The sequence below is a fragment of the Narcine bancroftii genome, chromosome 1 (genome assembly GCF_036971445.1).
Source record: "Narcine bancroftii isolate sNarBan1 chromosome 1, sNarBan1.hap1, whole genome shotgun sequence".
In the NCBI taxonomy this organism is placed as follows: domain Eukaryota; kingdom Metazoa; phylum Chordata; class Chondrichthyes; order Torpediniformes; family Narcinidae; genus Narcine; species Narcine bancroftii.
In genome coordinates, this window is record NC_091469.1 from 335,880,325 (window position 1) to 335,906,966 (window position 26,642).

Below are 26,642 nucleotides of genomic sequence, written 5' to 3' on the forward strand. Positions count from 1 at the left end.
GCAGTAAATGGAAAAGTCGATATTAATGCCAACTGGTTGGAGAGTGTCCAGATGGTAAATCAAATGTTGTTCCTCCAATTTATGGTGACCTTGGTGGGATAGTATATGAGTCCATGGACAGACATCTGAGTATGGGAGTGGGATGCAGAATTGAAATGGTTGGGCACTGGGAGATCTTTTTCACTGATGCAGACAGAGCAAAGGTGCTCACTGAAGCAATCTCCCAGTCTGTGCCTCATCCTTCCGATTTAGAGAAGATAACAAAAGGAGCACTGGATGCAGTAGATCATTCCCACGGATCTACAAGTGAAGTGTTGCTCCACTTGAAAGGACTGTTTGGAGCCCCACACTGGGACACCTTTCAGTCTTCCGGCACCTCATCCGTGGCTAATTATGATGGAAGAATTTTTGTCAGGGCTCTCACAATTTCTTCCCCAGCTTCTCATAAAGTCATAGGATACATTTGATCAGGCCTTTAAGATTTACTTACCTTAATGCACTTTAAGACCTCCAGCACTTCCTCTTTTGTAATGAAGACTCACTGAAAGATATCACTATTAACTTGCCCAGGTTTCGTAGCATCATATCACTCTACACGATAAATTCAGAAAAGAAAGGGTCATTTAGGATGGTGATCCTTGTTGATCTTTAATGGGGCCTAATTCTCTTTTGACTTGAAAGTACTTGTCATATCTCCTTGGATTCTCTTTTATTTTATAAAACATAACAGCACAGTACAGGCCCTTTGGCCCTCGATGTTGTGCTGGCTTATATATGCCTCGTTACCAAAAGGAAGTCCAGTGTGCTCTATGTATATTGTTGAAGAAATATTTTCTGGACACACTTAAGAAATTCAACCCTATTCAAGCCTTTTGCACTGTGGAAGACTAGGTCAAGAGAGGGAAGTTAAAATCACTCATTGATATGACACTATTATTCTTACTGCTGTCTGCGATCTCCTTATATGTTTGCTCCTCTACTTCCTGATGATAATTGGTGGGGGTGGGGGGGGGTCAATACAGTAATACAATCCCATCAAAATGATCATTCCTTTTTTCATTCCATCCATATAGCCTTACAGGAGAATGCCCAAGGAACACCCACCCTACCTATTGCCTCTAATGTTCTCCCTAATCAAAAACACAATGCAATCTTCCTCTCTTGTAAACTTATCACGCCTCTAGCACTTGCATCTTACCTATTTTATGAGTTTTCTCTACTGAATCTACTCATTTAATATCCATGTCAAGCTCAATTTTCAAAGGTGGCTTGGTAGTGTCACAGTTAGCACAGCGCCAGTGACTCAGGTTTGAATCCATGGCTGTCTGTAAAGAAATTTGTGCATTCTCCCCATGACCCTGTGGGTTTCTTCCAAGTGCTCCGGTTTCCTCCCACGTTTCGACAATGTACGGAATTAGTAGATTCACTGATCACATGGGTGTAATTTGGCAGCATGTGCTCATAGACTGGAAGGATCTGTATCTGTAAACTAAATTAACTAAACTTGTGGTTTTATAGTAAAGCAATGACAGTCTTAAGAAATCATGCCAAGTGGGGCTCTGTTGTTAACATACTCTCATCTGATGGTCATAATTGTGAATTTGATTTCCAGTTCATAGATGTGATGACTAATCAGAATGTAGTACTTTGAGAATGTCGTTCTCTTAGCCTTGAATTGTCTCTGGAGTTTAAACTCATACCCTATTTGACTTCTTTGTTAAATGTTTGCCATCTCTTGGGATTATTTTAAGGAATAGCAAACAGGGTGTTTTCCCAAAAATCCTGACAATGTGAATTCCCTCAATCAATTTCAATAAATCAAATTATTTGTTATTACCATTTTGATGCTTATAGGAGATTGCTTGACATAAATCAGCTTCCTACATTACCACAGACTACTCTTCAAAAAAAACACTGCACAAGAATACTCCAAGGTAGCGAATGACACTGTAAATGCAAGTTTAACATGCCATGTAAAGGTTTCATTATTGTCATGTTATACATTTAGAATGAACATATATGAAATTCTTTAACTTTTGTCTACCATAAGGCAGACAGAGAGTTGTCACTTTGTCCAGCGCCCCTCATGGAAGACTACAGCACCTGGTGTTCCTAGGCGGTCTCCCCTCCAAGTACTGACCAGTCCCAAGCCTGTTTAGCTTCAGGGATCAGACAATCTCAGATGCATTCAGGCTATAGGGATGTTTTCATGTGATTCAAACAACACCTTGTGATCATTTTTCAACTTCAAAAGTAAAGGAGCAAGTTGCAGGTCGTGTAAGCAATCATTATAAAGTTGCACCACCTCCATTCAACAAATTTGGAGAGAGGGAACAGTATTTGTGACTGTAGAATAGGTTATTAGCTTTTATCACAGCATGCAATTTATTATTTTCAGTGGCATATAGCTTGGAGTCATTAGGTGAGACTTTAAATTAATAGTATTATTTTTTATTCTTGGGGCACTGAGCTCAGCCGTGAGAAAACTACTTTTAATAAATTAGCATTTTTGTTCTTCATACTTGAATTCATAGCTTCCACTGAAAGGAGCAAAACATAGTCATCCACTTCCTGAAGAAAATCATGCCTTTCACAAGCAGTATTCCCAGCCCAACCGAACCAGAATATCACAATGAATAATATTTCCCTGCATACAAAGAATCATGGCCTTCCTTCTTTGTAACAAAATTATTTTTTTATTTGTATTCATATTACAAATCTGAAATGTCAGATAAAAAACATGTGACTCTTATTTAACTAAAGGAAATCTTCAACAACTCTGTTTCTATGCATTTTATTTTAAATTTGTTGCATTATTATAAGAATCACTAACCATTGTGTAGAGAAGAAATATCAAGTGAAGCAAAATCCACATTGAATAGATGACCTTCCAGATCAAACTAATTACAAACCACAAATAACATGAATAATGCAGCCTTGATGACTAACATTGGTTCAGTTGACAATTCTTTGATTCAGCCAAAAGTTGCAGGTTAAAGTCTTGCTCTACAATCATCGTTAGACCCATAAGATTTAGGAGCAGAAGAATGCCCTGTGAGCCATCAAGTCTGCTCTGTCATTCAAAGTTTGGCTGATATTCTCTTTTTCCTCTCAACCTATTCTCCTGCCTCCTCTCCATAACTTTTGGCACCGTTACTAATCAACGCCCAATAGAAATGGCTGCTTTAGCAGCTGAGTGGAATTTTTAACTGTTTCCGAGTCTGTGTCCAGTTTCTGATGTATAGGAGGCCACAACAGGAGCACTGGATGCAGTGGGTGTCCCATGAAGATTCACAAGCTGCCTTGTCAGCAGGATGGAAAAGATTCTCCAGCACTTGTTAAGGAAGAACAAGGGAGTTATCATCAGTGTCCTGAAATTTACTTCATCTTTCATCACAGGTGTCATTGTCACATAGCTTTAAGGAATTAGTACCCTGTCTAAATTGGCTTGAACATTTCCCTCAATGCATTTGATGCAGAATTTCAAAGGAATGTCTTCGATGATTTGGGACATCTTGACAATGCACAGTGCACTGTGCAAAATCTTTATTTTGGAATATCTGTACGATGTTATGAAGATCCTCATGATGTCATATCATATGGAGACCGGACACTCAAAAATCAATTGTCTTTCCAGTATTCAACAATATTTGCTATTTCAGAATTGATATACAGGAAAGATTATTTTTAAATAACAAGTCAAGTTTATTGTCATCTGTGGGCTCTGAGGATAAACATAGACAGTTAATTAATGAAAAGCTCAAGTATAATACAATATATACATATAAAATGGGAAAAAAACTGATAACAAGATCTAAACAGAAATACTATGAGCTAGAGTCCATAAGGTCCTCTCCTGGCAGTTGTAAACAGAATAAGCCTCCAGAAATATAAATATGGTTAAGCTAGACTCAGACAGGACCTCTTACAAACCAGAGGATATAAATGAAGCTTTCAAGAAATTTTATGTTAATTTATATAAATCTCAATTGGTGTGGGATTTGAATAAAATTGAGTTTCCTGCCACTGTTGGATCTCCCAAATTTGAATTTTGAAGAAAGAGAAGGGTTAAATGCTCCATTTACTCAAATTGAGATAGGGGAAGTGTTAACCTACTTGCAAATTACTAAATTCCTGGGAGAGGACGGATTTCCACTGGAATTTTTATAGAGATTTTAAAGATTTAGTAATACCTCTGTTTGTAGAGGCAGTGGTGACTCACACTCTCCCAGAGTCCTTTTTAACAGTACTTATTATGGTGATTCCCAAAAGAGATAAGGATCAATTGAAACCATCATTTTATAGGCTCATATCACTTTTGAATATGGACTATAAAATTAACAATCAGCAGATAATGTATGCAGATTGCTCAGTATTATACATCTGGTGCAAACAAGAGATGGTGTGAGTGTCAACATCACTCAAGATGCAGAGAAAGCCTTTGACAGACTGGAGTGGAACTTTTATTTAAAGTGCTGGAAAAATTTGGACTATGTCAAACAATTATTAATTGGGTTAGAGCTCTATATTTTGAGCCTAAAGCAAAAGTAATAACTAATGGTCAATTTTAATCAGCATTCCCACTGCCCAGATCTAGAAGACAAGGTTGACCATTATCTCCAGCACTTTCCTTCCTGGCTATTGAACTATTAGCGGAATTCATCCATCTAGATCCAGACATAAAGGGTTTCAGGATCAATGAGGAAGAAAATAAAATGAATTTATTTGGTGATGATATTCTGGTATATCTGACAGAACCAGTTAAATTGGAAGACTTTGGGATTATGTCGAGTTATAAAATCAATTGGGACAAGAGCTAAATTATGCCACTTACAGGTGGGAAATATAAACAAATTAAGAGAAATTCCCAATTTAAGTGGCTGGGCAATATGGTTAAATATTTAGGTGTTTTAAAATATTTTTTTATTTTTCACACTGTGAACCATATCAAGCAAAATATGTACAAATGTTTCTCATTAAATATACACAGTAGCATTTTCTCCCTTTTTCCCCCTTTCCCTCCCTCCTCTCTTCCCACCCCCCTCCAAAACCAATAAATATTCAATGTAATGTATACAATACAATAAAACCATAAAACAATGACTTCACACAAAGGAAAATAAACAAGAAAAATGCGTCATCTATTTTTACACACTGAATCAAGTCATTTTGTCTTTTTATCATTTTAGGGGATGGAGGTCCGAGGCAAGCTTTCTCTGTTATGTTCCATGTATGGTTCCCAAATTTGTTCAAATAATGTGACTTTATTTTTTAAATTATATGTTATTTTTTCCAATGGAATACATTTATTCATTTCCATGTACCATTGCTGTATTCTCAGGCTCTCTTCCATTTTCCAAGTTGACATTATACATTTTTTTGCTACTGCTAAGGCTATCATAATGAATCTTTTTTGCACTTTATCCAATTTGAGCCCTAATTCTTTACTTTTTATGTTACTTAAAAGAAAGATCTCTAGATTTTTTGGTATGTTATTTTTTGTGATTTTATTTAATATCTGATTTAGTTCTTCCCAAAACGTATTCACTTTTGTACATGCACAAATTGCGTGTATTGTTGTTCCCATTTCCTTCTTACAGTGAAAACATCTATCTGATAATGTTGGATCCCATTCTTTTAATTTTTGAGGAGTGATATATTACCTGTGTAACCAATTATACTGTATCATGCGTAACCTTATGTTTATTGTATTCTTCATAGTTCCAGAACATAACTTTTCCCATGCTTCATTTTTTATCTTTATGTTTAAATTCTTTTCCCATTTTTGTTTAGGTTTATAGCTTATTTCATCATTTTCCTTATCTTGCAGCTTAATGTACATGTTCGTTATAAATCTTTTAATTATCATTGTGTCTGTAATCACATATTCAAAGCTGCTTCCTTCTGGTAATCTCAATCTGTTTCCCAATTTATCCTTTAAATAAGATTTCATTTGATGATATGCAAACATTGTACCATGAGTTATTCCATATTTGTACTTCAACTATTCAAATGTTAATAAATTATTTCCCAAAAAGACAATTTTCTATTCTTTTGATTCCTTTTCTCTCCCATTTTCTAAAGGAAAGGTTATCTATTATAAAAGGGATTAGTGGATTTTGCGGCAATAATAATTTTGGTATTTGGTAATTTGATTTTTTCCTTTCTAAGTGGATCTTCTTCCATGTATTAAGTAAATGATGCAGTACTGGTGAGCTTTTATATTGCACCAACTTTCTCCCCTATTTTATCTAGTTCTGAGTCCAGTTTTGTTTTTCCCTTGTCTGGTAAAAATCTGATAAATACCTTAATTGTGTGGCTCTATAATAATTTCTAAAGTTTGGTAACTGCAAACCACCTTGGTTATACCTCTGTTAATTTGTCTAATGCTACCCTCGGTTTCCTCCCTTTCCACAAGAATTTCCTCATTATTCCCTTTAGTTCATTAAAGAATTTCTCTCTTAAGGGAATTGGTAACTTTTGAAATAAGTATTGAATCCTTGGGAACACATTCATTTTAATGCAGTTTACCCTCCCTATCAATGCTAGCGGTAATTCTTTCCAATGTTCCTGCAATTTCTTTATTAGTGGCTGATAATTTGGTTTGTACAAGTGGCTTGTTATTATCGAACCTGATCCCTAGGTATCGGATTGCTTGTGCTTGCCATTTAAATGGTGATTCTTTTTTAAATTCTGTAAATCTGCATTATTCATTGGCATCACTTCACTTTTATTTGCATTGATCTTGTACCCCAATATTTTTCCATATTCCTTCAATATTTCTTATATAATTCTTTTATTGATATTTCTGGTTCTGTTAGGTATACTATGATGTCATCTGCAAATAAACTGATTTTATACTCCTCATTTATTTTTATCATTTTCTATTTTTATCAGTTCTGCCAATGGTTCTATTGCTAAGGTGAACAATGAGAGGGATAATGAACTTCCCTGTCTCTAGTTAACCTACTTAATTTAAATTGGTTTAATACATATCCATTTACTGCTATCTTTGCCAATGGTCCATTATACAATGCCTTAATCCAATTAATATATTTTTCTTGTAGATTGAACTTCTGTAATACTTTAAATAAGTAGTTCCACTCTACTCTGTCAAAGGCTTTTTCAGCATCTAATGCAACAGCAACGGTTGGCTTCTTATTTCCTTGAACTGCATGAATTAGATTAATAAGTTTACAGACATTATCCGCTGTTTGTCTTTTCTTAATAAATCCAGTTTGATCATTTTTTACTACTTTTGGTACACAATTGGCCAATCTGCTTGCTAATAATTTCACTATTATCTTATAATCTGAGTTAAGTAGAGATATTGGTCTATATGATGCTGGTGTTAATGGATCCTTCCTCATCTTTGGTATTACTGTAATTATTGCTGTCGTACATGAATCTGCCAAGTTTTGTGTTTCTTCTACCTGGTTCATTATTTCCAGGAGAGGAGGAATTATTAACTCTTTAAATGTTTTATAAAATTCTATTGGAAATCCATGCTTTCCTGGTGTTTTATTGTTTGGCAGCTTTTTTAATATATCCTGTACTTCCTCTATTTCAAATGGTTTTATTAGTTTGTTTTCTTCCTCTTCTTGCAATCTTGGCAGTTCAATTTTAGCTAAAAACTCTTCTATTTTATCATCTTTCCCCTCATTCTCAGTTTGGCATAATTGTTCATAAAATTCCTTAAAGTTTTCATTAATCTCTGTTGGGTCATATGGAATTTTTATCTCCTTTTTCCTTCATGCCAATACAGTTCTTTTAGCTTGTTCTGTTTTAAGTTGCCAGGCTAATATTTTATGTGTTTTTTTTTCTCCAATACTTTTGCTTTGTTTTCATTATGTCGTTCTCCACCTTGTATGTTTGTAATGTTTCGTATTTTATTTTTTGTCCGCCAATTCTCTTTTTTTGTTATATCGTCCCTTTTTACTAGTTCCTTTTCTGTACTTACTATCTCCCTTTCCAACTGCTCTATTTCCTGATTGTAGTCCTTTTTCATCTTAGTGACATAACTTATTATCTGTCCTCTAATGAAGGCTTTCATTGCATCCCATAATATAAATTTGTCTTTCACTAATTCTGTGCTTATTTCAAAATATGTTTTAATTTGGCGTTCAATAAACTCTCTAAATTCCTGCCTTTTAAGTAGCATGGAATTTAACCTCCATCTATATGTTCTTGGTGGGATGTCCTCCAGGGGTGAATGATTTGATAGTAGTCTAGCTTTATACTCAGTTTTCCTAACTCTCCCTTGAATATGGGCCAACAACAAAAACATATAAATCCTTGAGTATGTTTATCCCTACGCGAATAATATGAATATTCCTTCTCTCTTGGGTGTTGCCTCCTCCATATATCCATATGTTTCATTTCCTGCATTGATTTAACCATAAATTTGGCTACTTTATTCTTTTTGCTTGTCTTTTGTCCAGTTTTATCCAACATTGGATCCAAATTAAGGTTAAAATCCCCTCCTATCAATATATTTCCTTGTGTGTCTGCAATCTTCAAAAAAAAATCCTGCATAAACTTTTGATCCTCCTCGTTAGGTGCATATATATTGAGCAAATTCCAAAATTCTTAGTATATCTGACACATACCTCCCTGCTGGATCTATTATTTCCTCCTCTATTTTGATTGGTACATTTTTGTTAACTAATATAGCTACACCTCTATCTTTTGAATTATATGATGCTGCCACTATGTGTCCTAACCAGTCTCTCTTTAATTTGTTATGTTCCACTTCAGTTAAATGTGTTTCCTGCACAACTGCTATATTTATTTTTTCTTTCTTCAGTAAATTTAGTAGCCTCTTCCTTTTAATTTGGTTATGTATTCCATTAATGTTTATAGTCATATAGTTCAACGTGGCCATCTTATGTCTTGCTTACCCCTCTTTTCTGCTTCCTTGTAACCTCCATCCCCCTTTTCCCCATTTTAATTTCTTAGTTTTCCTTTTTAAACTCAATATATGACAACACATTTAAAACATAAAATACTCCAACAATTCCCACACCCAATAATACCTTAACCCCGAATGCTCCCCCCTCTCTGTGTTGCCTTATCCCTTGCCGGGCAACCACAACTCCCCTTTCCATTTGAATTGCAATCTTTCTCGGAAGCATCAACTGATTTTGTAGTGACGGTTATTCCCTACCCCCCCCCCAAGTCCCCCCAGAAAACACTTTATTTTTACACATATAACGAACCTCTCTCTTTTTTTCCCCCTTACTTCCTTCCTTCCTTCCTTTCTCTTTCCCCTCTTTAGTTCTTTACATATACATTGTTTTTACATCTTTATATATACTTTATCGCCATTCTTCATTCTTGTTACATCTCTTCATCTCTTCTCCTGTCCTGGAAATGTTCTGTGAATTCTTGTGCTTTCTCTGGATCTGAGAATAGTCTGTTTTGCTCCCCGGGTGTAAATATTTTAAGTACAGCTGGATGTCTTAACGTGAATTTATAACCTTTTTTCCATAAAATCATTTCCACTGTTTTAAACACCTTCCTCTTCTTTAAGAGTTCAAATCATGTCTGGGTAAAAAAATATTTTTTGACCCTTGAAGTCCAATGGTTTATTGTCTTCTCTAATTTTATTCCTTGCCCACTCCAGTATATTTTCTCTTGTCATATATCTCAAAAATTTTACTAAAATGGATTTTGGTTTTTGATGTGCCTGTGGTTTCGGAGCTAGTGCTCTGTGTGCCCTTTCTATTTCCATTTCTTCCTGTATTTCTGTCATTCCCAGGACCTTAAATATAAATATAAATTCCTACATGTCTGTGCTTTCTTCATCCTCCTTCAGGCCCCCTATCTTTATGTTGTTTCCCCTACTATAATTTTCCAACATATCAATTTTCTGAGATAACAACTCTTATGTCTCTTTAATTTTTTTTGTCACTTACTTCCAATTTTTCTCTTAAGTCATTTACTTCCATTTCTACAGCCGTTTCCCGCTCTTCCATATTTTCTACTCTTTTCCCTATTTCTGTCATGACCAGGTCTAGACTTTGCATTTTATGTTCTGCACTTTTCATTTTTCTTTTAATTGCACTAAATTCTAATGACAACCATTCTTTTAATGATCTCATTTGTTCTTCAAAAAAGGCTTTATCTATATTCTGTCCATCTATTTTACCTTCTATTTCTCTGTGAAGATTTTGGTCTTCTTCTTCCTCTTCTTCTGTGTCTGTACCTGTGTTTGTGTCTTCATCTTCTCTTCTTTGTGTCAATGTCTCTTCTGTTTTTCCTGATGAGTTGCTTATATCTATTTGTCAGCCCTCCTCTTACTGGGCCTCTTGCTGTTGGTCCTCCCCTCCTGGGCTGCCTGTCTATCAGGCCTCCTGCTGTTGATCCTCTTGTCGGTCACCCCGCTGTCTTTCTCCCTCACCTGGTTCCTCGCTTCCTCCTCTGCCACCATCCTCATCCTCCAGCTGAGTGCCCTGGTGTCGGGTGTCCCTCAACTGGTCGTGCTGTGGCTGCCCGCTTCTCGGCTGAGCCCCCCTCTTTTCAGTCTTTTCTTTTTCCTTTGATTGTGCACTGCACATGCGTGACTCTGCACTTTTGTTTGGCTCCGAGAGCCAATTTTGTAGTCCACCGGTCAGGAGGTCACGACTCCACAGGGCAGGCACCAACCTCAGAGATTGGGTGCTCTTCACCACCACAGCTCCCTGTTTCTTCATGCAGGTAAGTCCTTCTTCTTTCTTCTCTGGTGACTTTTCTTCTTTTTTTCTGGTTGTTTTTACTTTCTCCTTCTTGGGTGCCATCTTCTTTCTCTTCTCTGTAACTTTATCTTCTATTTCTTGTATTTTATATTTGTTGAGCTTGGTCTTTTCCTGACTTTTTAAATTTTTTTATGGAGAGGGCTGATTTTACCCGACCAGCCTCTACTCCATCATGTGACTCCCCCAAATATTTAGGTATTAAGGTGGATATCAAACTGTAGAATTTATACACTTTGAATTATCTTCCTTTGTTTTGGAAAATTGAGGCTGAGTATAATAAATGGGTGGCCCTCCCAATAGCTTTGGTTGAAAGGGTCAACTGTATTAAAATGAAAGTGCTGCCTAGAGAACAATATTTTTTCAAAGTTTGGTTGTTCCTATACCTCAGAGATACTTTCAAAACCTTAATAAATGTATCAGGGAGTTTCCATGGAAAGGTAAGCCTTCCAGAGTCTCCATTGATAAGTTAACTTGGAATCTTGGAATTATGAATTGGGAAGATTAATGCTCCCACATTTCAAAAATATTTCTGGGCAACCCAATTGAAGTTTGTCACCTCCTAGTTTGATGGAGGAGACAAGTCTCCATGGGTAAAATTGGAGTTGCATAAGGTTGGTGAGAAGATAGCAGAAAACCTTATATATAAATGGAATTCTAAATTATTATCTGGCCCTAAGGAAACTCCCATTAAAGCATATAATTGCAATATGGAATAAAATTTATGGCCAAATTGTGGACAGGGGTGGGGTGGGGGGGGGGGTTCTTTCACTTAATAAAAAAGAGGTTCAAAATATGTTAATTCCATTAACAATTGATAATAAAATTGTGCACTCCTGGTCCCAGTGAGGGGTTGTGTATTGAGGATAGTTTTGAGCAGGGACAATTTATAATCTTTGAGAAAATAAGGAATAAATATGGAGTTTTAAATGCATTTTTTTCTGCTATCTTCAGTTGAGATCTTACTTAAGGAACAAATTAGGTCCAGCACTAACCTTACCATAGTGTAGCGAAACAGACTCTGGTTCGACAGAGGAGGACAAAAAAATTATTTCCAAAATGTATTCCTTACTTCAGGCAGGAACGCCTAAACAAGGGTTTGAAAATTCAAGACAAAAGTGGGAATCAGATTTGGGTACAGAAATTGATCCATTTTACTGGTCTGACTTATGGCGGGACCACATGTTTAACACGATTAATGCAAGGTATTGACTGGTGCAATACAACTTCTTGCATCAGCTAAACCTTACTCCACAAAAATAATATAAATTCAAATTGGAAATATTGTAGAATATTAGCCGTAGAATATCTAGTTATGGGAATTATGATGTAAAGAGCAACAAAGGGATTTTGGAGTTATGGTAAATAGTACCCTCAAGGCTGATACTCAGGTAGATGGTGTGGTGAAGAAGGCATTTGGAATGTTGGCCTTCATAAATCGGAGTATTGAATTCAAGAGTAGGGAGGTTATGATGAAATTGTACAAGGCATTGCTGAGGCCAAATTTGGAGTACTGTGTACAGTTTTGGTCACCAAATTATAGGAAAGATATAAGCAAAATAGAGAGAGTGCAGAGAAGGTTCACGAGAATGTTGACAGGATTTCAGGGTCTGAGTTACAGGGAAAGGTTGTGCAGACTGTGGCTTTTTAATCTGGAGTGTAGAAGATTGAGAGGGGACTTGATAGAGGTGTTTAAGATTTTAAAAGGGACAGACAGAGTAAATGTTGATAGGCTTTTTCAATTAAGAAAAGGGGAGATTCAAACTAGAGGACATGGTTTAAGATTGAAGGGGGAAAATTATAAGGGGAACATGAGGGGAAATTTCTTTACGCAGAGGGTGGTGGGGATGTGGAATGAGCTTCCGGCAGACGTGGTTCAGGCAGGATCACTGGTTACATTTAAGGTAAGACTGGATAGTTACATGGAGAGGAGAGGACTGGATGGGTATGGACTAGGTGCTGGTCAGTGGGACTAGGAGGGTGGGGATTTGTTACGGCATGGACTAGTAGGGCCGAACTGGCCTGTTCTGTGCTGTAAGTGGTTATATGGTTATATGGAAACCATCACACAGACTTTGCCAGTAAGCTGGGAGAGAGAGTGTAATCAGGGACATTCCAGACAGGAATCAATTCTCACCTCTTCTACTGACTATATCCTAATGCCTGCCTGATCTCTTTAACATGATAGTGCTAACTGACTACTACCTGTTAGATGCGATCTAAAGATTGCAATAAGCATCCAGAATCACTCAGTCTCTGAATGGCATTGATTCAGTGCTGAAGTTTTGGTCACCATTGTCAACTTTGAGATGTAAGATGACTATGAAACTAGCCATTTACATATTTAAATTGGATGGCAGAAATCACGCAGGCAGAGAATAGATATGGATGAGTACTGTGAGCAACCCTTCCAGACTTCTGTTAATTTTTTTGTTTTCCAGAAGGATGTTCTTAATTATAACTGGTACATGAGATTAAATGATCAACAGGAAATCATTTCCCTGTCTTCAGGAAGAGGATATGCAAAATGTAAAATATAAGCTGTAGCAATATCTTCAAAGAAATATTATCCAATGAGTATGCAGGAAAATGCCTTAAATATTTTACCCTGTGACTGTATTTTTTGAATGACACCAAACAGCCTTAGTGAGGTGACCTTATCCACCCAACACTAATGACTGCTCATTCCCGCTAGCGTTATTCGAATCAAATCTGCTTGAATTGTACTGTGTGGCTTGGTTGTACTTTTTATATCTTGACAGGAGCGTGACTTTAACAATATCAGACCAATGTTTTCAATGTAGTCAAGAAATAGGTACTCTCTTGTATTCAACCTGGTCATGACTTAAAGTGAGACCTTTCTGGAAAGATTTGGGTAATCTCCTGGGAAAAAAAAAATTACTGGAATTGGATACCATCAGGCACTTGTATTATTTTTATTGGGGAATTTAGAAGATATAAGACCTAAAATGAGTCTGTTGAAATATCATTTAAAATTCATTAAGCTTGCTTTAGCAGTGGCCTGGAAATGCAGATACTTGGAAATTTGATTCCCAATTAGGTTTAGCCCACTGGAAGATAGAAATGCACAATTGTGTTCCTCTGGAGAAGATCACCAAAAACCTCAGAAATAGATGGGATGTATTTTCACGAATTTGGAATTCTAACCCAAGGTACAACGGGGTAAATCTTTAATGATTCTCCCTTCTTGTCTTTTCCCCTGTGCTCGCAGCACCAAGGACCCTAGATAAGTCAGGTTATTTGTCCCTTGATGGGAGTGGGATTTATCCCAGGTGAAGCCAATCTTTTCTTTTTCTTATTCTCTCTCTTTTCTTCATTTTTCTTCTTCTTGTTTGGGGGGTGGGGTGTGGAAGGTTCCACTTATTTTGTTCTTCTTTCTCTCTATTATCTTTATCTCCCTTTGGTTCAACATAGACATTGAACCACATGTTAACTCTTCTGTTTTCTCACCTCCTTTAATATCAACACGTGGATCAATATTTGTATAATTTTATTAATATGATTGATATTGATATTGATGCATCTTCATCTTGACTGCATGTTGATTGAAAGTTCTCCGAATAAAATATTAAAATAAAATTATTGTCATCTGAGTGTACAAGTACAACCTGGCAAAACTGTGTTCTCCAGTTCTCAGCGCAAAACACATTGACACTCAACCAGACATAATACACAAACTGACAAACAATACATATGCAGGACATATTTTTATACACAAATAAATAAGTAAATAAATATGAGAATCTTGGATGGTTGGTTCCTTTAGCCGTTCTGCATTCTCACTGCCCTCCTATGGGAGAGTCTCGGATGGTTGGTTCTTTTAGCCGTTCAGCATTCTCACTGCCCTCCTATATGAGAGTCTCGGATGGTTGGTTCCTTTAGCTGTTCAGCATTCTCACTGCCCTCCTATACGAGAGTCTCAGATGGTTGGTTCCTTTAGCCGTTCAGCATTCTCACTGCCCTCCTATATGAGAGTCTCAGATGGTTGGTTCCTTTAGCTGTTCAGCATTCTCACTGCCCTCTTATGGGAGAGTCTTGGATGGTTGGTTCTTTTAGCCGTTCAGCATTCTCACTGCCCTCCTATATGAGAGTCTCGGATGGTTGGTTCCTTTAGCTGTTCAGCATTCTCACTGCCATCCTATGGGAGAGTCTCGGATGGTTGGTTCCTTTAGCCGTTCAGCATTCTCACTGCCCTCCTATGGGTGCTGTGAGGTCTGAGGATACCTCCAGCTTTACTGTGTTTCTACATTAACCCTTTGATTGCCCTATTTTCAGTCTCCACACTTACTCTCACCCAAAGCCTTCCTCTGCAAGTCCAATTGCTGACGTCAACCACATGATACAATTCTATTAATTACTACACATTTGACATTGAATATTGTATTGTTTCAAATACATCTCAGATATAGTTATGGAACTGTTTTCTGATCATATAGATAAATAGCATTCCAGAAAAAGATTCAGAAGTACAAAGGATATTGAGGAGTTGAAGTAATAATGTAATTTTGATTTGTTTTTGTTTCTGTCTTTCGCACCAATTTTCTCACCCCCTCCTTGACTGAGTTCCACAGTAATTGAGGTGAACTGGAAAAGACCATCGTGCACTTTGAAAAACCAGGTGATTCTGCCATGTACCTGAAAGAAAATCTGCAGATGTTGTAAATGTAAAATAAAAACAGAAAATACTCAAAATACTCAGCATGTAGGCAACATATGGGCAGAGAAATAAAGTTAATGTTTCAAGTTATAGACCCTTCTTGAGAACTGGGGAGAAGAGAAAGGAAGCTGTAAGCTGCGGAGAGTGTTGAGGAAGAGGGAATGCCTCTGATCATGTAAAACTGGGCTGACCAATGGAATAAGTTGGAAACAAGCTTTCCTGATCAATGAATGAATGGGAGCAGTTGGAGAGTGAGAGCAGAGACAAGAGAATCTAAAAAAATGAAAGACGTAGGAGTTGTGAAATGCAGAACTGGAAGATTTGCCTGGCAAGTTTGGCATGTCCTTCATTCCTAGCATAAGAAAAAAAAAAGACAAATTTTGAAATGTAATTTATTTTTAATTTAGCATATAGCTCCTTTCTGTTCCTCAAGCCTATGCCATTCAAATGCACACATGTAACCAATTAACCTACAAACAGACTATTTGGGGATCCAACCTGCCTTTCTGTGTGAAGCAGCTATTTACTTGGACTTCTTCCAATATAACGCTTCTTACAATGTGGTCTCCTCTGCATTGGAGAAGTCAACGCACAGATTGATGGCCACTTTGTGACGCACCTATGCTCAGACTGCAGCGATGACACTGGGTTTCCCATGCCTGTCACTTTAATTCTCCATTATACCTGCTAGCTTGTTGCATCCTACATTGGATGAAGGGAAAAGGATACAAAATGGAGTTATCTTCAGAGGAGGTGTAGTATCAGAAGACTGGGGTTCCTTTATGAAGCATGGTTGGCGTAGCGGTTAGTGCAATGCCTTTAAAGTGCCAGCAATCGGGTCCAGACTGGGGTTTGAATCCTGTGCTGTCTGTGGGAAATTTGTACGTTCTCCCTGTGTCTGCATAGGGTTACTCTAGGGGCTCTGGTTTCATTCCACCTTTAAAATTATGCTGGAAGTGTAGGTTAATGGGCTATAAATTCGGTATCGCAGACCCGTGGGCCGAAATGGGCTGTTAACCATGCTGTATGACTAAATTTACCTTTCCAATTGGTAATCCTGCAACACATAACACATAAAATTGGCCTTGGGCCTCCTTTTTATCACCAAATGAAAATGAAAGTCCATCATTGCTGCTGCAAGCACTGATGTTGTTATCTCTATCAATACTGACATAAGGATACAGCAAGGAGAGTTACTCCTTTACAGCTTCAGTGACCCAAGTTTAGTCCTAGCCTCAGATGCCCTCAGTGTGGCATTTGTCCATTCTCTTTCTGACCGCCTGAGTTTTATCTGCGTGGTCTGATGTTCTCCCATATTGGGTTGGAACTGTACATTATTTTGACTATTCTAAAATGCCCCCTCGTGTATAGGTAAAAGAATTGGGGTGTTGTGCTCGCTTTGGCAGCACATATGCTAAAATTGGAACGATACAGAGAAGATTAGCATGGCCTCTGCACAAGGATGACACGCAAGTTCATGAAGCATTCCATGTTTAATTAAATAAAAATAAATAATAAACAAAGAAGAATTGGGGTGTTGATGTGTAATGGGAGGGGCACCGATGGAAATGTCAGAACACTAAAATAGAATTAGTGTAGGATTTAAAAAATGGAGATGTTGAAATTTAAAATAAAAACAAAAAATTCTGGAAGCTCCCAGGAGATCAGGCACCATCCATGAAAATAGAAACATGGTTAATTTTGGGAGCTTGTATCTGTAACCTTGATTTGGCACAGGTGCAGAGGAAGACTTTCCAGCCAAAAACCCATGTCCAATCAACATTAGTGATGAAAGAATAAGACAAGATCTGAGGACATTATTGTGCATACAGATTTGCTCCACTTTAAGCACCTGTTTCATTGTAAAAGTGCACTCATTTACTTCTTTAATATATTCCTGGATATTATCAACATCCAATGTGATTCATTGCTTCACCCATTTATCTGCATATAAAGAGATGTTGAGAACCAGCATAAGAGTGTGGGAGAACAGCAGGGGTCAAAATGAGCAATGGCATGGGATTTTGACATTGTCAACATGATTACCATTGCCAGCGAAAATTCTCATATTGTCTTGCTTTTGAAATCCAAGTAGCCTCAAGCTATGGAGGATTGGATCTCACAACACCTGGTACAAATTTATATATGCTGCATTTCACCATTACCTGTTTCTAAGAATCACAGGAACAAAATTAATGAATGGCTATATATTGCCAAAAAAATTAATGAAACTCACTAGTGTGGCTGTTTCATTTTCCAGCAACCTTATTGTCTTTTTTATTTCAATTTGGTGATCTGCTTTATTTTCCAAGAGACTGTTTACTGTTTAGCAAATGGTACAAATTAATTATCCTGATGAAAATTGAACCATTTAAATCAGCAGCGTGTCGTGAGTAAGCTTCACTTCTTCTTCACAGATATTTGTTCAATTGCTATTTGCTGTTATTAACTGACTGCAATCCCATTTCAGCCAGCTCCTTGAGGTGGTTTTCTTTTGTTCTCTTTTGCATCATTATGTGTGAGCTGAAAATACAATTGTGAGCTTAATTATAAACACATCATGTTGTAAAAGAAAGTCTGAAGATGCTGTGGTTGTAGTGCAATATGTAAAAGCTCAGGAGAAACTCAGCAGGTTGTGCAGCATCTAAAGGAAGCAAAAAGAGGCCTTGGTCATGGTATGAGCAAAAGCCTGGCAGGCACCTGAATTAAATTGCAGATGGGAGCAGTTGGAAAGACTCATATCATGCTTTCTTTTGCTGTTCTTTCCAAATCTCAAGTAAGATTTGAGTAGAAAAGATTATTTTTTCATTCAAAAAAAACTTCCCTCAGAAATGATTGGTGTGTATTTATTTATTAGGCCCATAAGATTGAGAAGATGAATAAAGATTATGAGTGAGAGATGGAGTGCAAATTTAGTGATCTTGGAGTAATACTCAAATTAACATTATAGTTGCAACTCAGTTGGTGGAAGAGAAGATGTTAAAAAAAAAGATCTTAATTCATTGAGATTTAAAGCAATTTGATTGATTATTGGAACTGTTTCCATTTTCTTGAGCTGTATTTTGGAAAAGGAGGAAGTACAGATTATATCTATGCAGTTAATTAGTTCATATAATTAACCACAGATGATTAATTGTACAATAAAATAAACATGTTGATATGTTCTATGATCTATATTCTATCTACCACATTTTGTGACATCAGGACATATACAAAGAATTTGTTAAAGTGTTGTTCTCGGCCTAAACTTCATGCTGATGATTAAGATCCAATCCTCCATTCTGTCCTCAAAGTACTTATTTACTTCCTTCTCCTGCAGACACTTGTCTGGCCTTCTGGAAATCTATCGAAGCTCTTCCTGTGGCAGCTTGTTCCACACTCTCACTGTCAAAGGAGTTCCTTTTGAATGGACTATTGGATTTGTTTGTTGACTATCTCATAATAATTGTCTCCAGTTACACTTTGTTCCCACAATTGGGGAAAAAAAAACTCATTGTGTCCATTCTATTGAGATACTTCAAAAATGTTAAAGTCCCTTATTAGGCCACTCCTCAACCTGCTTACGAGACAAAGAACATTGTAGAATCAGCTCAACTAAAAACCTGAACACATTCCAATAACCTTAAAGTCCTCCAGCAATTTATAGAATGAGCTTTCCAATGGTTGCAATGTTTACATGCTGCTTTTGCAACTTTACAATATCCTGTTTTTCTTCATGGATGGTAACCATCCATTAGCTATTGATTTTTTATAATACTTGTTTGCCAGTGGCTCCTCATTAATCCTGTAAATAAGATATTGTTCTGCAGAAAATTAACCCATTGCTCAGTCCTTGGATTAGACCCAAGCATCTGCAGATTTCATGGTTTATCTCAGTGGTTCTCCACTGTTTTCTTTCTATTCACATTCCACTTTAAGTATTCCCTATGTCATAGGTGCTCCGTGATTAGTAAGGGATTGCTTCAGGTGGTATGTGGGTGGGAAGAAAATGTTTGAAAATCACTGTTTTAATCGTACCTCATTGACTCGTCATGCGTGGTTTCATAACTCCAAAGGAAATGGGCCAATGACAATTTTTCTCAAGCAAAATACATTGCAATGCTGGATAGTCTAGAGCAGTGATTCTCAACCTTCCCTTCCCATTCACAAACCACCTTAAGCAATCCCTATGCTATAGGTTCCCTGATTAGTAAGGGATTACTTAAGGTGGTATGTCAGTGGGGGGAGAAGTTTGAAAACCACTGATCTAGACTATCCTGCATTGCAATATATTTTGAAATAATTTCTTGAATCATATATTTAAACCACACTACAATATGTTGAATTCAACCATTGAAATGCTTTTTTAAGCCCATTGTCCTGAGCAGGAAATAACATAGTGAAAATAATTTGAATGTCATTTGGAAGACTTTCACTGGCAAAGCCATTTACTTCACTTACAGACAAAAGGATCTCAAGCCTTGGGCATGAAACACCAAGTAATCAATATACTTGTTCAGTGACAAGCACCAGCTTGAGGTGCCCAGTGGAGTTGACCCTACACATCTCTGCTCATTTATCTACTTGTTCACTACTATAGCTCAGCTTTCTTCCAAAGAGCCATGTAGTTCCAGCATTTTTATCTTTGAAACTCCAAATTTAAAAAAAAATATATGCCGTGACACAGGATTTCATTTCATATTTTCAGTGTGCTTGGCAATGTAAATGCAGCATTTGTGTAACTGTCGTTCCAACAACCCTATCAGAATCTGAAAAATCTCCATTGGGTTAGTAACCTCTGGGGCTGTCTGCGAGGAGTTCATATGTTCTCCTTGTAATTATGTGGACTTCCCCTATGTCTTCTGGCTTCCTCTGACATCCCAAGGATATATGGGTTGGCATGTTGATTGGCTACTGTAAATTACCCATAATGTGCAGGTGAATTGTAGCATCTGGAGGGTCTTAATTATGAATGTAGTGAGAATAAAATGTGAATAACATAAGAATAGTGTAAAAGGGGTTTGATTGTCAATTGGTGGTGAAGGGGCAGTTTTTGAGCAATACCTCTCCATGAACTCCATGATCTCCACAAGTCCATGTATCCTTAGCATAATGACTTCGATCCAATAAATAGGCTAAGTGAGACACTTATTAGTGACTTGTTTTCAATTAGTTTCAATACAAGCCCAGATGTATTTTAATCTTTTATTTAACACACAAACTTGAAATCATCCATAAATAAAACCTGCACTGATGCTCCATGAATACAGAGTAACATTAGAGTTGACAGTCAACTAAAGCTATGATGATCTCACTCACCCTTTTTCTATGTCTATAACTAAAACTCCAGATTCGCGCGCTGCCCCACTGCACATGCTCCAACCGGCTCTTCCACCTAGAAAACACTGCGCATGCTCCTGGAACAACACATGTGCACAACAAAGATGGCCACGAAAAGTAAAAACCAACTCGGGATGTCTCCAACAACCACGCAGGGACCAACAGGTCACCAACCTATAAAGGTAAGTAAATTCTTTACACAACTTTGCCCTTTTTGGCCCCACTTAGCAACACAGTTATATTACATAAATAGGAAGGGACATTAATACTGGGCTTCATTATTTAGGGCTTCATTAAAAGCCATGATCAGATCTTGAGTGGAATACAGTTCTTGTCACCAAGGTATAGAAAGAATATAATGTGCTGGAGAGGGAGCACAAGAGATTTATCAGGATGTTGCCTAGGATGGAGCAATTTAGATAAAAGGAGAGAATGAGGAACTTGAATCTGTTCTTTCTGGAGCTGAAAGTGTGTAAAATTATGAGGGGTATAGATGAGTTAAATTGCAAGAAACGTTTCACTAGTGGATTTGATTTAGGGACACGAGGAGTCCTTATCCTCGCGGAGATTAGTAAATTAGTGAATCTACTGTGGTGAAACTGTGTTGTGCTCTCAGTCTCTTGCTGTGCTTAGTCTGTTTCACTGACATTGGACATGCATTATCTCTACCACTAAAGACACTCCACTTGGGTATAACTGTGTATGCACCCATTATCAATCATTATTGTACCACTAGTTTCTGCTAATAAAAGCCATGATTCCTGGTTAACTTCACAGCTTTCATCTTCTTCATTAACTGGCACTTCATGAACTCGCTGAGAGAATGTTGGAAGCTGGTACGTGAAATATTTAATGTATCTGCCTCAATAGCCACTTTGGCTAAGGACCAGATGCTGTGTGATGGGATAAATATTATAAGGGTGATGACTGCTCAGTGTAAACAAGTTGAGCTGAATGAACTGTTTCTATATTGTCCATTCTATCATTCTATGGTTGTGGTGTTCATGCACAAGATGTACTGTCATAGTCTAAGGAAGTGGCTCATCAATATCTCTGAAGGGCACTTAATACTAATTTTTTTTCAGAAATGGACAGGACGCATAGCTAATAATTTGACCATGTAAAAATGCCCTCAAAGCATTCCATGAAGTAAAATTACTCTTAACTGTATTCCTATTCAAATCCAAAAAATAAACAATTTGATCATTAATGAATTTTACAAATTCCGGTTTTTTCAATAACATTGCATTAAATCTCCGAAAGGTTGATTGAGTAACTTCCGGCCCAGCACAAGAAATGAATAACAATGAATGATCAGAAATGATTCTACTGTTATATTCAGCTTGAATTAGGTTACAATCGAGATTACAAATGTACTGATGCCAAAAATAAATCAATCCTTGAAAATGAATCATGACACGAGGAATAAAATGAAAAATCTTTCTCAGTAGGATTTAACCTTCTCCAAACTTCTATCAAATTTAAGTCTTTCATCAAAGAAACCAATTGGACCGCTGCTTTTGATTTTTTCAAGATTTTCGGAGATTTATCCAATAATGGATCTAATACACAACTGAAATCTCCCCAAATCAAAATATTTTCTTTAGCTTGACTTAAAGTTAAATAAGCTTCAGACACAAATTGTTCATCATCAACATGAGGTGCATACACATTCAACAAGGACCATGACTCAGCAAACAATTTACAATTAATCGTTAGGATTCGGCCAACTGATTCCACCAAAGATTCAAGTTCAAATGGTATTTTCTTGTGAATCAAGATCGCCACTCCTCTTGCTTTCGAATTGAAAGAAAATGAAATTACATGACCAACCCAATCTCTCTTCAATTTCAAATGTTCTTTTTCAGTTAAATGAGTTTCCTGCAAAAAAAGCAATATCCACTTTCATCTTTTTTATACAGACTAAAACATGTTTATCTTTAATCAGGTTATTTAAACCCTGCAAATTAAATGTTGCAAAATTCGAACTGGACATTGTTATCAAAATAAAGTAAAAAACTCCTCCTTCTATTCCTTCTATCCACAAAAAATGCACAGGACTTAATAATGAATAATAAAAACAAAATAGATAAGGAGGTGTGAGGACAAAGCAATTTAGAAACAAAAGTGAAATGGCGTGGTCATATTGAAATCAAGGAAGTTGGAGCAGTTGATGAAAACTGAGGTGGATGGTGAGACTGGATTTCTCTACCTCAGAGGGTTGGGAAGACTAAATCAGTGAGAGTACCAAGAGTTAAATCAATTTCAAAAAGTCAGAGATTTAACAGCTATGGGGACTTGGCACAAAAGTGGAGATGATATCCTGGGCAGATCAGCCACGATTGTTTTGAATGGTGTGTCTGACTTGGAACTTCAATGGCTTGCCCCTGCTCCTCCCCGCTTCTCCATGTTCTCACTTTGGAATGGGGATCAGAGCTATGAATAAGCTGGGGAACAAAGGTGTTCAATGTCAAAGGTTGCCAGCGAAGCCTCTGAATGGACAAACCTTAAGAGAACAAAAATGTCAGGGAATGTTTCTGGCACGTATGAGCTTAGACAGGTCCAAGGGTTACATTAAACTGAACATGGGTGTTTATTATTGTGTCTGGTGGGTGGAATGAACCAAACAATGAACTTTATTAAGTATAAATCAAACACATTAGCATGGTTGGGAGAGAGAGCCTGCAGCTTGGCATCTGCTCTCTTCCTGTACTCCTCTCTAATGACCTCGCAGTATCTGGACATGCGCAGTGCACCCATGTAGGCACGGAGATTGCAGCATGATTGCAGTGGGAGTAGGACAGCTGATAGCAGTGGCAATCTATATCCCCTTTCTTGAGCCAACCCTCCCACACATCCCATTAAGTTCCTGCATTTATTAGTCCAATGACAAATATACAAAATATATACATTGACCCAGTTCAGTCCTGGTACTTTGGGTTTGGCTTGCAAACACGCCCAGCACGCATTTTGTAGAACCCCTCTTTGGAGGTGGAGGCTTGAGGCAACTCGTCTGGAGAGCCTCTCTCACTCGCGGTTGTGGGTGCATTGTCTGTGTCGCTCATGTTTTGCTCTGGGGCTGTAGCTGGGTTCTCTGTTGTAGCTGGGTTCTCTGTGTTTCTGGGCTCGTCAAGGAATACCAGTCTGTCTGGGTTTTGCAATGGGGGAGGTTCTTTTACAGGGAGGATGTGCCTTCTGTTCCTCCTGTAGGTTTCCACTCCGAATGAATGAGGTATGACTTCGTCTCTTGGCAGCTTTGTTCCACTATGCCTGGGCGGTTGTATCCCTCTGGCATTTGAAGTCTGACGACCTGCCCTTCAGTAAGCCGCTTGTTTAGCAGCTAGGCATTGACATCCTGTGGGTCATTGACATGAGGCTCTAGGAGCTTCCTTGCCACTGGAAGGGTTGTCCTGGTTTGCCGTGACATCATTCTTTGCACAGGTGAGCCCAGGGTGTTGTCCCGAGGGACATTCCTCAGATTGAGCAGGCTGATGAATACATCCGTCTTCTCTCTGCGGCAACATTCCATGAGCTGTTTGGTGCTCCTTACCACTCTTTCAGCGAGTCCTTTGGATTGGGGGCACTCTGGACTGCTGGTAATGTTGGTAAAATCCTATGAAGAGGCAAAATTGTAAACTTTTTGGCTGGCGAACTGGCTGCCGTTGTCAGAAAGGAGTGTGTGTGGGCCTCCTTAGAAGTGGCGTTTGAACTTCTTGATGACTGCCTCCAAGGTGGTGACTCATAGTAGGTCTATCTCGAACCAGCCTGAATACGAGTCAATCAGCACCAGGTAGTGTTGTCTGTGCCATTCAAAGATGTTGGTTACTACTGTTGACCAGGGTAGAGCGGGCACTGGCCGCAGCTGCAGTGCCTCTCTTTGTTGGTGTGGCCTTGTACTGTTGTAGACCATACAGGACTGCACCTCTTCATCTATCTGGTTGGATATGCCTGGCCAGAAAACAATGTCTCTTGCCCTATGTTTTGTCACTTCCGTGCTGAGGCGTCCTCTGTGCAGGATTTCTACGTACATGTTCTGCAGTGTAGTGGGGATAACTGCTCTCTGCCTTTTATAATTATTCGCTTGTCAATGATTAGTTTGTCCCGATAAGGAAAAAAACGGTTGTATTGCTGGTGGCAGGCTGCGCTGCTTGGTCAGCCAGCGGCCTTTAATGAAGTTGCTCAAGCAGCTCAGAGCTTTGTCTTCTGTAGTATGCTTTCTCAGTTCATCAAGTCAGGCTGAGGAGATGTGGCTCACTATCATGACGCCACATCGTGCACTTCCTGGGGGCACATGAAAGGGCATCAGCTAGGCACATTTCCTTGCTGCATTTGTGAATTAGGATGATGTGGTACTTTTGTAACTGAAGCATCAGCCTCTAAAGTCTTGCCGGTGCAGTTTGGATGGGTTTGTTGATGATTGTCTCATGGGGTAAATGGTCAGTTTCGATGGTAATGGGTCTGCCATAAGCAATCGGGATCCTCTCAGCGGGACAGGTCACGAGATTCCCCTCACGCACCTCACCCTTGTAAATGAATGACCTCTCTCTCTCAATGGCTCTTGAGCCCACCAAATTCAACAGAATGAACACTCTGGTACGGAGAGGCTTATCGCCATGTGCAGCTGCCATAAAAATCTCATACTCCTGTTCAAACATGGGCCAGTCCTTGGCTATGTTTCCTTCAAATACCATGGGGTCGGGACGTCTGAACACGTCGGTCATTTTGAGGTTTCACAAATATGGTTTTAATTACCTACTGTGGCAGTTTTTCAGTTGTGAGGCTTCACTTCTGAATCCATGTTGTTATTGGGTCTACAATAATGACTGGAGCTGGTGGATACAGTGAACCAAACAATGAACTTTACAAAGTGTAAACCAAACACAGTAACATGTCAGGGAGAGAGAGAGCCTACCGCTTGGCGTCTGTCTCTTCCTGTATGTCACTCTAATTACTTAGCAGTACCTCCACATGCACAGTTCATCCTTGTAGGTATGGAGATTGCAGTGCAATTGTGGTGGGAGTAGGACAGCTGATAGCAGCTGTAATGATAGTGATCATGGTTGCAATTCAACTAGCAATGCCTTACTCTTTGAGTAGACTTGACTGGCAGCAGGGGGCTGGCACACAGAGCAGGGCACTGCAGTATGTTATCTGTAATGGAGACTTACAGCCTCATAGCCTGCCTCATGGTGCTGTGAACAATGGAAGGATTACACCCACCAGCGAAACTTCAGCTGACAGGTAATGTGGCTGAAAATTGGAACAGATTTAAACAATATTTTGGATTGTATTTAGTGGCAGTCGGAGCTGATGAGAAAAGTGATAAAGTGAAAGCATCAGTTTTCTTACATGTTGCGGGTGATGAAGCCCTGGAGGTGTATAATAACTTCACATTTGCTGCTGAAGGAGACAACATTAAACTGGAAAAAATAATGGACATGATGTTTGAGAGGCACAGATTTTTCACGTGTATACAGAAAATGGAAGAAAGTATTGATCAGTATGTGATTGAATTGAGAAACAGAAGCAAAATATGTGAATTGGTGGACTGACTGACTCGCTAATAAAAGACAGACTTGTGTGTGTGGTATTCCAGATAATAGTCTAAGGCAGTGGTTCCCAACCTTTTACTTAACACTTGAATACCACTTTAAGTATTCCCAATGCCATAACTGTTCTATGATTAATAAGTGATTGCTTAAGGTGGTATGTGGGTGGAAAGAAAAAGTTTGAAAACCACTGTTTTAATCATTCCAAATTGATTCGTTATGTGCAGTTTCATAACTCCAAAGGAAATGGGCCAATGACAATTTTTTTCAAGCAAAATATTTCAGTAATAATTGGATCGAGAGCAGTGATTCTCAACCTTCCCTTCCTACTTACATACCACCTTAAGCAATCACTTACTAATC

The 26,642-nt window shown here is 38.2% G+C and overlaps 1 long non-coding RNA gene and 1 other non-coding gene across 2 annotated transcripts in view; both read left to right on the plus strand.

Annotated features, from left to right (window-relative positions):
• The window catches only part of LOC138752240 (uncharacterized), a 192,176-nt gene extending 171,270 nt beyond the window's left edge, over nucleotides 1-20,906 (plus strand). The window contains exon 4 of the long non-coding RNA XR_011350440.1: nucleotides 20,741-20,906. This is a non-coding gene — a long non-coding RNA (uncharacterized lncRNA). The remainder of the gene's footprint in view (nucleotides 1-20,740) is intronic.
• Nucleotides 16,802-16,908, plus strand: LOC138752108 (U6 spliceosomal RNA). The gene has a single exon (XR_011350382.1). It is a non-coding gene; the product is annotated as a U6 spliceosomal RNA (small nuclear RNA).
• Nucleotides 20,907-26,642: the final 5,736 nt, after the last annotated feature.